This window comes from Adiantum capillus-veneris, chromosome 11 (assembly GCF_014529385.1).
Source record: "Adiantum capillus-veneris isolate H3 chromosome 11, ASM1452938v2, whole genome shotgun sequence".
Lineage (NCBI taxonomy): Eukaryota > Viridiplantae > Streptophyta > Polypodiopsida > Polypodiales > Pteridaceae > Adiantum > Adiantum capillus-veneris.
Window position 1 is genome coordinate 161350558 of NC_140941.1, and position 10499 is coordinate 161361056.

The following is a 10499-nucleotide window of genomic DNA, read 5'->3' on the forward strand; positions in this document are numbered from 1 at the left end:
TAAATTCTCCAACGATAGAAAACTTTGCAGCTTTTCATAAGAAGACTGATTATCTTTGAATACAAGAAGCTAAAACTAGAATTTGAGTTGGTTATGTAAGCTTTGGAGATGAATTGCTTCATTATTTTGAGACATAATATGTATATGTATACATATATACATGTATACAGATGTATGTATGTATGTATGTACACACACACAAACACACACACACACACACACACACACACACACACACACACACATATATATATATATATATATATATATATATATATATATATATATATATATATATATATATATATATATATATATATATATATATATATATATATACAGAGAGTGAGCTTTACGTCTTAAAAACAACCATAATTTCAATAAAATATCTATTCATAGAGTCTTGAACTCAAGCACTCATTTTGTGTGTGTGTGTGTGTGTGTGTGTGTGTGTGTGTGTGTGTGTGTGTGTGTGAGAGAGAGAGAGAGAGAGAGAGAGACTTATGTATATCATTTTCGTATCATTCCAATTTTATTAGATACTTCAAATCTTTGAAATAATTTGAGGTTTTTTCTATGATGTTAGAATATTCTATAACTTCTTTATTGATGTCAATGGTGGCATCTTCTTTATTGGTGGCATCTTTAAGGTTTCCATAAAGAAGATGTTCCCCTCCTATGGATATAATTGCGGCAACTAAAAAATTGAGTCCATGAAGTTTATAGGAGAGAAAGAAATGTAGGTGGTGATCCAAGCTAAAATGTAAGAAATAAATTTGATGTGATCAAAAGCTGAACACTAAAGTACAGTATGATATTCATACTCTCAAATTCTCAAAGGATATAATGTGCATACAAAAAGACGTTCTCCTACATTGCCTCAATGTTCGGTCTCACATGTAAGGGACCAGGAGCTAAGGAGCTAAGCCAAATGGTTGGTATGATATAGATTGTGCATAAAAGAATAGTCTCAAGCTTGCAAATGGTTGAATATAGTATGCTCTCACAAAGAGGAACATGCTTTTGTAATTCGGGGATAGAGGGAGAGAAAGATCAATAGCATGCATGATTTCAGGTTATCGACTTCATTTTGCACCACATCCTTCAGTTTAACATAATGACCAAAACTCTTATAAAAATAAATAACTAAGCAACCTTATTTTACTTTCAGTTCTATCACATTTAAAGATGCAAATGACGTGAAAGTGTAAATGAACAAATAGTGCGAACCTTAGTTTATTAAGTTGTTTATGAATTATTGTGATTAGGAAATGATTTAAACCATTACTATGCTTGTGTAAAAAACATAAGTAGAGATGCAAGCGAGTCATGTAGAGAGAAACATAGATGGAAGGGTCAATCACATTCTTAATATTAATAGAAAGCCAACTCACCTCTTTGAAACTTGAAACTTTCTTGGTACATTGGAAACTATGAGTCCTAATCTTTTCTTGCACAACGTAGCAGTCGTTGGTCCTCATCTTTAACAACTTGCTAGCTTACCCAGTTTGTACTTCTTGACTTGGTAGCACTTTTGTTAACCCTAGGTAGACCAAGGAAAAGGCATCCTTCTTATTACATAGGCAGTTATGATGTGCACTACTACCATGTCTTGCTCATAAGAAAGACACAAGGATATAAGCAAGTAAGAGAGTGGAGTAGAGACATTGAATCGAATTGTGCTCCTATCATTGAAACCAATTCTAGAACCCACTCCATTTTCAATCACATTGACTTCTCTTAGCATTCATCGTTTCACACCATGTTAACTTATCTAATCTGTATCATCAAGTTTGATAGCATTGCTAGATCAAGATAGACCAAAAGAGGACTCTCTCTCTCTCTCTCTCTCTCTCTCTCTCTACTCACCCCAATAGGAGGAGAGCATTTCTAGGTTTGTTGAAAAACGGCTAGCACCTCATGAAATATAATGTTTATGAGAAGCTCCCAAGCTTGGTTTTAAAGTATGCTTTGCATCATCTTACATATAGACCAAAAGGAGGACTCTCTCTCTCTACCCACCCCAATAGAAGGAGATCACTCCTAAGTTTGTTGAACAAAGTCTAGCACCCCATGAAAGATAATTTTTATGAGAAGCTCCCAAGGTTTGTCTTAAAGAATGCTTTGCAACATCTTACATATATTCATGTTTATTAAAATCTATCAAGAGGTTGTGTCATGCATCATTTTTAGAAATATAATAGACTATACATGTAGAAAGAGAGTATTGATAGTGTTCTAATTGGAACATAAGATAGCCCTATGAGAATACTTGCCATGTTTCCTTGATCGCAGCAACGTGCGGGTCACATACTAGTTTATATAAAACAAGTTATCTAAGACCAGATTCGTGGGTGGATATGTGGATTTGTGGTCAACTCTAAATGTTAGTTCTCTTTCTTTCTTTAGCTTCTCATTTTAAAAGAATAAATTAACTATACTCTTTGATTCTCATTGACCTAAAATAATGTCTATAGAAGTGTTTGCAATAAAGGTGTATTTTTGGCCTAAGAAGGCCATAGAGGAGTAGTGTTCGGGAAAAGTGTGCCTCATCTTAGCCTTGAGCCGGTTGCAAAATCAAAGTGGCCAGTTAAGGGGAGGGCCAAAAGGAGAAAATTCCGCTTAAAGTACATGAAAAATAGTGTAATTTTGAAAAAATATTGGCTAGTATCGTAAAATTTCCGTTTAGATTTGTCTTGGAGGGAATTTTTGTATATTTGTGAAAATGATTTTTCTCGAACACTGTAGAGGAATAGTGGAGAAAACGGGCAAATCTCTCACCATCAAAAGTTTCACTATCACATTAAATGTAATGTAACCTTTGTTTGCACTTTAGTCTTTTCATCACCATTTGATTACATACAATATGATTTTTTCTTTGTTTTAGTGTTTTTAAAAGGTGTCTCTATAGTGGTGTTGATGTGAGGCATTAAAAATGTATAAAAAAGATCCTCTTCCTCTCTCTAAGTGATGAAAATAAGGATGAACTTGAAATTATTTTGATTTTTAGGTCAAAAATTGAAGCTTTTGCTGGTAATAGCACTAAAACTTGTGTAAATTTTTCAATTTTTAAAAAGGCAAGCTCAAAATATAACCGATCTCTCTCTCTCTCTCTCTCTCTCTCTCTCTCTCTCTCTCTCTCTCTCACACACACACACACACACACACACACACACACATGCACATACACACACACTAATGTTCAGAAAAAATTTTAAAAAAAAGAGTAAAATTATAAAAAATACCGATTATTTTGTCAAATTTCCTCTTTGAATCTACCCAAAGGAAATTTTGTATGTTTTTCAAAATGATCTTTCTCGAACGTTGATGGTGTGTGTGTGCGCGCACACACACACACACAATTTATTACAGCTAAAAATATTGCCTTCTTGAGGCCACCGTAAAACCTTTACCTTGTTTAGGCTTGCTACATTGCAAAAACAACAATCCTTTCATCTATCTAGGCTCTCTCTCGAGTCTCCATAGTCCGCACCTCTTGGAGGGAGAAACTCTCTCTCTCTCTCTCTCTCTCTCTCTCTCTCTCTCTCTCTCTCTCTCTCTCTCTCTCTCTCTCTCTCTCTCTCTCTCTCTCTCTCTCTCTCTCCATGTGGTTGGGCCGCTTCTTGATGGCACAATGCCACTATGGTGCTCTTTGCAACTTCTACTCATTCCTCCTTTCTTAGAGGACCTCTAGGGGAGGGCTCTATGTGAATTCAAAGCAAAGCAATCATTGGCCACATGGCTACATTTTCTAGCGTTGATCCTCTTCCACCTACTCTCTGCAGGATGTCTATTGCAAGACTTTGGTAAGAGAAGCCATGCCATGCTTTTCCTATAATCCTACAAATAGTTTTAATTATCTCTTTGGAGTGTTGACCCGCTCCTTCTTTTTGTAGGTTGTAGAACCGGCTCTCTAGATGAGCTTCAACTTTGCAACATGCTTTAATGACTACCTCCCATACACTACACTCATTTTCTTTATTATTGTAATTTGAATCTTCTCTACATTCTCAAGGCTCTTTCTCTCTTTTCTGTCGGTGAGCACACAACACACACTATAGTTTGTGACACACACACTTTGTCATTTCTTAGTTTCACAGCTATAGTTATCGTCTCTCTCTCTCTCTCTCTCTCTCTCTCTCTCTCTCTCTCTCTCTCTCTCTCTCTCTCTCTCTCTCTCTCTCCCCCCGCGATTGAGCACTATAATGAGTACATTTGTAGGACTCAAAACTACCTCTACGCATGAATTTCTCTTTGTTACGTGTTGTATTTGGACTTTGAAGGTGCCTTTTAGCTCATAAAGTACTAGTGATTGCGCTCTTGAGGCACACAAGCTATTGAAGCACATTGGGAATACGAATTGGTGCATTTTCTAACACATAACAAGTTCTTCATAGGATTTGTGTGTGGATGCTATCTCTTGAAGTGCACTTATTTCAAGGTATGAAGCTTTTAGTGCATGTGAGGCGAGGAATATTCTCTAAAACATGTTCTTGACCAACTTCCTATGTGAGATGACATCTCCTTATGCTCTTGGAGGTAGTGGGGAGTTCTTGCAACTTGATCTGATCAATCCTTCCCAATTCCATGGTGACAAGCAACAAGTTGTGCCATGACCACACACAATAACCTACCTACCTAAGTTATCACAAGCCTCTGATCTAAAACACAGTCTAAATGAAGGCCAAGCTCTAGCTTTTGACCTTGGTGCCAAGTCCATTAGCTGCTGACCAACAAGTTTTTATGAGGTCATGGCAATTTCACTCACAAAGTGACAAGGGTTGTATGAAAGAATCAAGAGCATTATGATGTTAGTAAACTTAATAGAAAAGTTGAATTGAGGTGATGGTAGAAGTGGATGTGTAAGGGGAGGGGTTCACAAAAAGGGCTTTTCTTGATAGTCCATTTGCATCATTGGATGACTTTTGTGCTATTGAGGCACGTATGTGTAAAACCATACACGAGACTAATTTCATGGGTTGAAAAAGTCCTCAAAGAAATAGGCTTTTTAATTGGATAACGGTATCAAGCTCATTGACCGTCCGTGTCCGTGCAAACAAGATTCATTCACCTTAGGTGTGAACTACACCTTAGATTGTTGCAACTTAGATGGGTATCTTGCTCTTGATTTGCTATATGGAGCTTGATGCCCTTCAAGGCCGCCAAATTGCCATTGGAGCCTTGAGATGTTGCGATCGTATGAGCTTGGAAATGACTCATGAACAATGAATGCATAAGTTGGGATTAAAAAATGTTCCCCATTAATACTCTCAGTCTACAAAGTATGGATGAACGTGCTTCAACTAATTCTTGTCCTTCTTGTAATGGAAATGGCCTATGAACTTTGAAAATAGCGGAACTAGGAGAATTAAAGAGAGCATTTTTGTGAGAATACTTTGAGAACATAGAGGGTGAACTTAATTGACGGTAGCAACATAATCATAGTACTTAATTAACTTGGCATGAACAATGCTTTTGCAAGAGAGAGAGTTTAGAGAACTTGAAAACCATTTAGGACCGGATTTATGTTGAGCTGGTCCCCCTCCAATAGGCTTTTGTATTATAGATTTTCCCATCAAGAGAGACACAGTACAATACAATCTTTGTGTTCCTTGTGACCTAGGTGATGCAATGAAGATGGAAACCTTCATGCATCACGAGCATAACATAGACTTTGTAAAAAGCATTAACTATCTCCAGCCTCAGTCCCAAGGCCTCAAACACCTTCAAAGGTGGAGAGATCTAGCAGGGAATGAGGGTAGGGAAGAAGAAACATTCATAGGAGAAAGAAGCAGTTCCTCACTTATCATCACTCTTCTTGCTAGCATACATAATAGCATAGTAATGAAGATGGAGAAGATGGCAAGCTTAAGCATCGAAGCATGGCTCCGGGTTGGATTGTATTTCATAGCAAAGATTGTTGGTGTAGGATCTCAACTTCTCTACTATCTTGGAGAAGGAGATGGAGCTCTTGCAATTTGCACTTCACACAATGAGAGAGAGAGAGAGAGAGAGTGTGTGTGTGTGGGAGAGCATATCCTGCAAGCAGGCCCCCTCCTTGTCTGGGTCGACCCCCTCTTCTAGCTCAAGATGAAAGATCATTGGCCTTCCCACGCCTAGCCAATCACAAGCTTGGTGCATATCAAGCAGCAAGGGTAGCCTTGAGACAAGTGTCTCCCTTTCCTCTTTGAGAGGGAGGACTTGATAAATTCATAAAAAATTAATTAAATTAACTAAATTATCATTGGACCCCTTCGGAGGCCAACCAATAGGCTTTGGACACTCCTTGAGGGCAACCTAGCTAGGGGCTTGACATGTGTCCTTCTTGCCTCTTGAGAAAGGGTTACCCTTTTGGAGAGAGAGAAGTCATCCAACCATCCCCCCTACTTGCATGGCTCGCCCCCTCCTTGTAGGGATCTTTGTTGACTTTTGTGACACCTCAAGCCCCTCAACCTTGGGCCCTGTTCCCACCACAAGCTCGGTCCTTAAGCCCCTTAATCTTGGGCCGGGTTCCCACCTCAAGGACAACCCTAGCATCTCAAGCATTACAAGCACCACAAGCATCTCAATCATCAAGCACGTCAAGCACCTCAAGCATGGGCCAAGTTCCCACCTCAAGAACAACCCTAGCTTACCTAAGGTCAAAGGACTTTTAACACTAACTTTGGAGGTCTTTAATGAAGCTAACCCTAAGGTCTTTAAGCTCCATTAGGTAGCCTTGCTCTTTTACAAAGCATCTCTCATTTGGACCCATTTACCATTGGCCCCATGTTGAGATATATTTTAAGCACATGTCTATATTCTAACCGTTGTTGCCATTTATTTTTCCACATTAAATGATCAATTCAATATGAGAAAATCAGTTGGGTTGGTTAGATATTAGATTTTATGGCATTACCTCTCCCTTGAAATCATAGTCATCCTCGACTATGATGTAGAAGAGATAAAGCCTTAGTCATTAGTCAATTTTTCTTAGCGGATAGAGGATCCCTTTTTACCCTACAACATCATTCCAATATAGATGACTAATCCATTTGGTGCTTGGGAGACATAGGTGTTGCAAGCATGTCTGCTCTTTAGTCCATTTCATTCTCCCAAGTAGAGTGACAAATTTTACTTGGTGTTTGAGAGACGTTGTCATCACAAACATGGTTCTAAGTATGCATACTACTTATAGTTGTGCACAATAAAAAGAGAATTAATCTTATAAGAAAAAAACATTGGTCATTTAAAAGAAATTTGTATGTTTACTTACTCTAATGTAGCATTGTAAGCATTGACAAGGTTCATACTATCCTTAAGTTGTATTCCTTGCATCCATCTAGCATCTTCAAAGGGATACTTTTTGAACTTAATAAGATATCGTGGGATAATCTTACCATGTCGTAGTACCTTGTCTTCATGACAAAGGATAGCTTTAGGTTGTAGCACCTCTTCTATGTCTTCGATTTCGGGAGGGTCTTCAATAATTGGTTCACTTGGTGGCTCTCCTTTGTCGGGTTTAAGTAGGCTCGCATGAAAAGCATTGTGTATGAGCCAATGGTCGGGCAGCTTGAGTTGATAAGCCATCTCTTTGATTGGCTTCAAGATTTGAAAACAACCATAGTATCTTTTTGCTAGTTTAGCATAATACTTTTGATGGCCCGTAGATTTTTGCTTGTTGTTTGGGAAACTAAAGTAAGACCCAATCATTTTCTTTAAAATTTAAGGTCCTTCTGTGCTTGTCAGCAACAACTTTTTCCTTTGGTGAGAGATGGATATAGCCTTAATCTTTTGGAAACATTCTTGTAGGTCACAACTTTACTAGTCGGCAACGAAGATCTTCCCATGTACTTTAAGTAGCAAGGGACTTTTAGGTCTTCCCTCTATGATTTCAAAAGGTGCTTTTCCCGTAGAAGTATGGATGGTATTATTATACGCATACTCTATAAGAGGTAAGTACTTTTTAACAGGAATAAGTGTGATTTCTTGCTAAACCTGTCGACTATTGTCCATATTCTCGTATTCCCATGGATAGACTTGGGTAATCCAAAGATAAAATCCATGGATATACTCTCCCAAGGTGAATTAGGGATTGGTAATGGCTGGAGAAATCCAGGTTGCTTTCCTCTATCATACTTAGTCTTTTGGCATACCATACATTTTGAAACATACTCTTGTATGTCCACTTTCATGGTAGGCTAATAGAAGTATATCTCTACTCCTCGAAGAGTAGGTTGAATGACTTTGTGCCCTGCATAGGGAGGAGCATGGGATTCATACCTGACTTCTCATGAAGGGAGTGGGTAACACATAGCCTATTGCCATGGAGAAGATTACCATCCTGCAAGGTGAATGGTTCCTCTTTCTTCCCCAGAGTAAGGGCAGGCATTATGTCTTTCAAGTCAGCATCAGTAGCATACTCATCTATAATAGAAGATAGATCATTGGAGGAGGTCTATGACACCTAGATGCACTATCCTACCAAATCTGGTTGCAATCCAAAAAGGTACCAAATCACGATCCATCATGAAAAAGGTCCTAAAAACTGCAACAGAACATGCCAAAAATGTCGCCTTATGATCTAGGAACACTCTCCTATGGTCAAAATGACTACAAACAGTGATTTAAGCACTCAAATATGCAATTAAGACCCATAGACGTGTAGTCACAAACCACAGCAAAACTGATAATGCTTACACTTAAATGAAAGAGCAAAGAGAGAGAAACACAATGCAAGTTTTAGAATTGAAAATTGATTACCCAATCATTAGAAAAGTTGATTACAAGTTGGAGCAGCTTCGTAGCTCGAGTGTATGTACAGCAGAGCTCTTTCTTCTCTCAAGATAAGCCTCCTTTCACATTAAGGTTATTAACCTTTATACCTAGGGCATTCTAAATGGCCAGTGGCCGGCTCACACGGACCTTTACAAATGTCATAACAGAATTACAACTCAGGGAATTGACTTGCTACTCTAGAATTAGGATTTACATAGAGTATCACTACACTAGATCAGCAAAATAATAGACTACAAATGTGGTGTCGGGCTACATGTCCGGCCAAGGTGGGCACCCGTTTGATCTGTCTCAAAACTTGTCCACATATTTGTGGATAGACTCGTTGGAGAGCAGCTTCAAACTCCGCCATTCAATAAGCACTTTGTCCTTTGCATGGCTTGCAAGGAATTTCTTCATGATGAAAATGTTGGAATTAGGGTTTCAAGAAAACACACATAGCTTAGAGAAGATGAAGGAAGCTCAAGGCACACAATAGAGAGTGTTTTACTTAGTGTGCAATGGAAAGATAGATAGCCCTAGAATGATGGGTGTATATTCAATGCATGGGGTGAAAAACCTCCTAAAGACGAGAAAAATGTCCCCGCGGTCCTAAGTATATTCACACACATCACTACAACATGTATATGGCAACAAATCCTCCTTGGAGTGATGCGTTGAACGAGAGCTGGCACATAGAGTAAAGGGAAGTGCCATGCCCTGAGGACATGTTCAGCCCACAAAGGGGAGTAAGGCCAAAGCATTGCGGAAAGCTTCAAACTTCTCATGAGACAGTGCCTTTGTGAAAATATATGCAAGGTTGTCTTGTGTTGGCACATAATCCAAGCCGACCTCTCCTGCTGAGAGCCTCTCCCTGACATAGTGGTAATGCACCTCAATGTGCTTTGTGCGAGCATGAAAAACTGGGTTCCTCGCAACTACCAATGCGCTCTGACTGTCAATGAGATAGTGTTGGAAGTTTCTTGTCCAACACCCAAATCACATAAGGCGTCTGAGCCATACACACTTAATCGTAGCTGTGAAGACTACCATGTACTCAGTGTCACAACTCGAAGTGGCCACAGTAGGTTGCTTCTTGCCCAACCATCATACATAAACTGCCAAGCATGAAACAAAAACCACTTGTGGACAAGATGTGAAGTGCCACTCAAGTAGCAGAAAATCCTCTTGACATCCTGCCAATGCTTAGACCCTAGGCTATGCATAAATCTGCTGACCTTTGAGACTGCAAATTGAATGTCCGGCCTCGTGTTGCGTACATAAATGAGGCATCCAACAACAATTTGGTAAAGAGTGACATCTGCAGGATCACCAACATCATGAAGACTCAATTTCAAATTGTTTCCATGGGAGTGGCAATAGGTTTGCAATCCTCAAGTCCAAACTTACATAGCAATGTCTCTATGTAACTTTTTTGACACAAGGCAATACCAACATCACACTGCTTAAAGTTTATACCCAAGTAATGATGCAACAACCCCAAATATTTCATCTTGAAAGTAGCATTCAAATCAGCCTTAAATTCAGTATGTCTCTCATTTGGTCCATTGATCAACAAATCATCTACATAAAGAACCACAATGAGAAGTACATCACCCTCACGCTTTACATACAATGTGCTTTCTGTTGGACTGTTATGAAAGCCTTGTTTGACCAAATGAGTGTCAGCCTTCTCATAACAAGCACGAGGAGATTGCTTTAACCCATACAAAATTTTGTTACAT